Source organism: Mus caroli, unplaced genomic scaffold (genome assembly GCF_978045245.1).
Source record: "Mus caroli unplaced genomic scaffold, Mus_caroli_1 scaffold_2, whole genome shotgun sequence".
NCBI lineage: Eukaryota > Metazoa > Chordata > Mammalia > Rodentia > Muridae > Mus > Mus caroli.
The window spans coordinates 130,013,405-130,019,404 of record NW_028227257.1 but is presented as its reverse complement, the minus strand read 5'-3'; positions in this window follow the sequence as shown (position 1 = coordinate 130,019,404).

Here is a 6,000-nt window from a genome sequence, read left to right as displayed (position 1 = left end):
TGCATTTGCCAGACTCCCTGAATGCCTATGAGCTTCCAGGGTCTTCTCTGCTATAGCAGCCTCCTTGCTTCAGAGCCCTGGGATTACAAAAGCATGATACTGCATCTGGCTCTACTTATGTTCTGAGGATCTGAACTTGGGTCCCAGTGCTTATGAATCATCCCCTCAGCTAATTTCTCTCTATCCCACTGTTTCATTTACTGGGTATACTAGTTTTAACTCTGACATATGATTTATTTGTCATCCCACTTGTTTTCAGTACTTGTAGAGTTAATATTTTTGACAAGACCCATCTCATGAAACTCTGTTTTGAAAGGCATGATAGTGTACATGTATAATCTCACTTACTCAGGACACTGAGGCAGGGGACTAGCATGAGTTTGAGGTCAGCCTAGCCAACATAGTGAATGCAAACAAATCTAGACTACAGGGGGGAAAGTCCCAGTTTTAAAAAGAAAGAATATTTTTGCCCCATGAATCTTTAATATTTAATCCATTTACCATCTGTGAGGTGTTGCTGGGACCTGGCATACATAAAATTGAAAAGAGGTTGCAGTTTCTTTCTTCTGTGTGTAGACAGGTAATTCTCGCCACATTATTCTTTGAAAGGACTGCCCTTTCCTTATGGTGTGTTCTTGGTTTGTTGAAGTTCAGGTGCCCACGGTTGTGTGGAATTTTTTCTGTTCCTTTCATCCACATGCCATGATTTCCCTTTGCTTCTGTGGTCTCTCCCATAGCTTTCTTTCTCACTGCTTTGCATGTGGTTTCTATAGCATTAATCCAATCTCCAACTCATGTTCTTCCTCTCCCTCAATGAGTTTGAAAGATGTCTTAGTTAGGGTTTTACTGCTATGAACAGATACCATGACCAAGGCAACTCTTATAAGAGCATTTAATTGGGGCTGGCTTACAGGTTCAGAGGTTCAGACCATTATTATCAAGGAGGGAGCATGGCAGCATCCAGGCAGGCATGAGGAGTTGAAGTCTGTTAGGAGAACACTGGTTTCGAAGCAGCTAGGAAGAGAAGCAGCTAGGAAGAGAGTCTTAAAGCCCACTCCCTCGGTGATACACCTACTCCAACAAGGCCATACCTCCTAATAGTGCCACTCCCTGGGCTAAGCATATACAAACCATCACAAAAGATATAATTGCAATTGTGCATAAATTAAGAACAAATGACCCCTTAGGTAAAGCCTGAAGTGATCAATAAGAAACACAGACAGCATGCTTTGATATGTCTGTTTTATCTACCTGATGGCCATGTGTTTTTTCCTGATTTTTTTCCTTATCTTCTGACCAGGTGAAATGATTAGAAACACAAGTTATTAGTTAATGAAGAGTATTGGAATGGTCTCATAACTACACTATTTCTAAAGGAAGCTAAAACTTTAAATTGTGTCAACTATAATATTCTGTAAACATTGTAGTTATGTATAGTCACTCTTGAGTATGCATCCAGTCCACATCAAGGAAATTTATATAAAAAAAATTAGTTCCAAGTTAATTTAGTTCAATCCCGTTACATAAAAAGCATTAAAGGGCTGTTAAACCATAAATAAAAATATTATGAGAAAACTTCCAATACAGAATTCCAAATAATATTTTCTGGTAGAGAAGCATATTTCTTTTGAAAATGAAATACTTAACTTAGAAATATAAAATGTCTACTTCCTCTAAAATGCTTCACAGAAGAGGAATCAAGACAAAACTAATAATGAAAAAATTGCACTTCAAATGAATTTTATCTTTGGTGCAGTCTCTAATAGTTCAAATTAAGCAAAGACTAAATTACAAATGTTGACTTTTGGTGTTGGCTGCATTTCCAGGGTCTTTGAAATGTTTGCAAATCAGTCTGCACATTTCATTTCCTTTCTGTTTGGAGAGCACATTGTTGCCAGCTTCTCTTTGATTCCAACATCTGGAATCACTAACTACACAGCTGGGAAGAGCTGCCAGTGATATTTTGTTTTCTTGACTAAGAATCAGAACCTTGACCTCAACAGAGGGTAATTATCTGGGCAACCTAATGATGAGAAGTGACAAGACAGAGGCTCAGGCACCAGAATTTGTGAGATATGAAGCTAGTTTAGGGCTGTGTTTCACTGAATTCTACAAGATGTTACAGGATTCACACTGTTTATCAAACCTCCTGGGTCTCTGTCTGCTCACACATGCCCTAATGCTGCTGAGAGACAGGAGTCCAGACTACTCTCTTTCCACAGTTCACCCCCACTGTACATACAGGACACTCAAATCAACAGAAAAGTCAGGAAAGAATCACTGTGTATCTGGAGAAAATGGAAGAAAGGGGAAACTGAAACCAAAGGCTAAAAGGAAGTCTAACACAATGAGGATTGTAAATCGATGGAAAAAAATGTTTTAATATCCTAAAGCTTCCTTTAAAAAGGAAATAATATAATAATAAATATGGGCTCAACAATCTTTCCTATTTTACCATTTAAGCCACAAAGGGGAGTAAATCAGAACCAACACTTATGCATAAAAATGGACCATGCTCAGCAGACATCTGCTGTGGTAAGATCATAGTGTGGGGCATTCAGGGTGCCACAACTAGAATGAGGTTACACACAGCATGGACGAACCTCATGCAACTAACATGAAGGCAGGAAAGTCAGGCACTAGGGGCTTGGCTTGTATGCTTAATCCACATGGAGTCCAGGAGTTTTGACTAAATATTGCAATAAGTGAGACATCATTAAGCTGGAGTGAGAACATCGACTGCAAGGAACACAGGGAGCTCCTGGGATGCAGGCAACATTATCCATCTTTATCTCAGTGTCCACAGAGAAAGGCTATGTGCGTCTATCAAAATTCTTCATGTGCACACAGATTTGTGTTCCTTTTACTATAAGTCAAATATGGATTACAATGAAAAAATGTAGTGAGAACTTAATAATGATATGTAATCCAAGTGTGAAATTGCTATCAGAATCAATGATATATGAAGAAGTGATTTCATATTTGAAGAAATTTCTACTCTGGGAAGAATTCCTAAAATATATAAATATGCCATTTATATATTTAAATATAAATATCAATTCCATATTTAAATATGAATATATTATATATTTATAAATATATATGTAATATGTTAAAAATAATAATATGTAACATATATGTGTGTATGTGTGTTTGTATGCCTGTGTGTATGTGTGTGTGTGGGGGGGGGTGTCTGAATCCAAGCATCAAAGCATTTAAATGAATGAAGTCACTTGAAGCAGACACCATGGAGAACTCTGTTTGAAATGAACTGACTTGATTTTTAACTGTGATCCTTCTCTTTAGAAATTGATTCGCCTGATCAAGGGAAAACTGTACGTATATATGTGAGTCAAATATTTATCTTTGAAGTTATCCTAAATTTTAACTTGAAATTATTCTGGCATGTACAGAGGATTTGCATCATGGCCAATAACATTTTTATTGTTGTTTAATAGTCAGATATGACTGATCACAAAATAATGAGAATAATGATGTTTGGCTCGAAAAGTATTCTGAAGGCTAATTTAAAAAGAGAAGTCACTAAGATCCTTAATTCTATTCTAGCTTAATGATTAAATGTTTATTGCTCCTGACAGCTTGACAGATTTGTATGGGCAAGAAGACTTTGTCAAAAAAAAAAAAAAGTCAAGATTCAGAAACTAAACAACTTCATATCTGTTTTAGAAATTCCAGTGGGAACTCAACGGTGGCTCAGCCTATCCTCAGGAATTATGAGCACCTCAATTACTGTGGATTGAGAAAGTCACACTAAGGCCCCTATCTCTACTTTACAATCAGTCTCAATCTCTCTTTAGAGGAGACTAGCTTCCTCCACCTTTGTTACAAGGAGCCCAGTAGAAATCACCATTCAGACACAGTTGATAGAAAATTGAAAGTCTTTATTCCAGCTGGCTGGACTACTTCCAAATATTCAGGACCTAAGTGTAGCTCTGAGCATTTAGACTGAAGGATTTATTTTTTTAAAAAAATCTATTAATTTTTTATTTTATTTATATGAGTACACTGTAGCTGTCTTCAGACACACCAGAAGAGGTCATTGGATCCCATTACAGAGGGTTGTGAGCTACCATGTGGTTGCTGAGATTTGAACTCAGTAACTCTGGAAGAGCAATCAGTGTTCTTAGCCACTGAGCCATCTCTCCAGCCCCAACTGAAGGACTTTTTAAAGGCAAAACCCACACCTTGCTACATTACTCAGTAGCTGCAGGGGGAGGTTTCATAAGCAAGCAGTTTAACAGAAGCTAAAATAAGCTGTTAGCTGGAGGGTGCTTCTTCATAAGCAGGCAGTGTAACCGAAGCTAAGGGAAGTTAGAAGGGGTGTCTTAGTCAGGATTTCTATTCCTACACAAACATCGTGACCAAGAAGCAGTTGGGGAGGAAAGGGTTTATTTGGCTTACACTTCCATACTGCTGTTCATCATCAAGGAAGTTAGGACTGGAACTCAAGCAGGAGCTGATGCAGAAGCCATGGAGGGATGTTCTTTATTGGCTTGCTCAGCTTGCTTTCCTATAGAACCCAAGACTACCAACCCAGAGATGGCACCACCTACAAGGGGACCTCCCCCCTTGATCACTAATTGAGAAAATGCCTTACAGCTCGATCTTGTGGAGGCATTTCCCCAACTGAAGCTCCTTTCTCTGTGATAACTCTAGACTGTGTCAAGTTGACACAAAACTAGCCAGTACAAGGGGTATCTTGGGCTCAGGTTCTAGAGTAAAGTTGGGTAACTTCCCATCAGGTTTTCTGTCAAGGAGATCATATCCTAGTCACACCTGAAATGGCCTGATCAAGAGCATAGGATGGAGGAACCTCTGTGCTGTCTTGCCGTGTCATACCCTCTCAGGTCCTAGGTTACACCAGGGCACACCTCCAATTTTTAAATCATGTACTTGGTTTAACCAAGCAAATATTCATTCTGAACACAGATTCTTCACATCTGTCACTCTGTTTTGACTCTTCTTTTTTTTTTTTTTTTTTGCATTGGTTTGTTTTATTTGTTTTAAGGTAAAAAGAAAAAGTCATTTGGGGGCTAAGCCTAGATAAGGTTAAATTGAGTAAAATTATTGAAAACATAATTAAATGCCAGATACCACATTAAGAATTCTCTACAAATCACTCTAGTGTAATTCTCACCACAGATCTAATAAAATTAGTATTATGCTATATTTAAAATTTCCTTAACAATTACAAAATTAACATTTATCAATGAAGTATATTAAGGTTGATATTGATGACCTCACTGAATACTTCTTTATTGCAAAATAATTACTTTCACTGAAGGCCATTTGGAAAGCTCTAGAAGAGTAGAAAGTAAGCCTTCTTAGGCTTTCGGCACACAAATGTAATCCTTGATTATCTCCCTGGTTCATCTTTTTTTTTTTTTATATTTTTATTACATATTTTCCTCAATTATATTTCCAATACTATCCCAAAAGTCCCCCATAGCGCCCCCCACTTCCCTACCCACCCATTCCCATTCTTTTGGCCCTGGCATTCCCCTATATTGGGGCATATAAAGTTTGCAAGTCCAATGGGCCTCTCTTTCCATTGATGGCTGACTAGGCCATCTTTCGATACATATGTAGCTAGAGACAAGAGCTCCGGGGTTCTAGTTTGTACATCATGTTGTTCCAACAATAGGGTTGCAGATCCCTTTAGCTCCTTGGGTACTTACTCTAGCTTCTCCATTGGGAGCCCTGTGATACATCCAATAGCTGACTGTGAACATCCACTCCTGTGTTTGCTAGGCCCCAGCATCGTCTCACAAGAGACAGCTATATTTGGGTCCTTTCAGCAAAATCTTGCTAGTGTATGCAATGGTGTCAGCGTTTAGAAGTTGATTATGGGATGGATCCCTGGATACGGCAGTCTCTAAATGGTCCATCCTTTCATCACCGCTACGAACTTTGTCTCTGTAACTCCTTCCCTGGGTGTTTTGTTCCCAATTCTGAGAAGGTGCACAGTGTCCACACTTT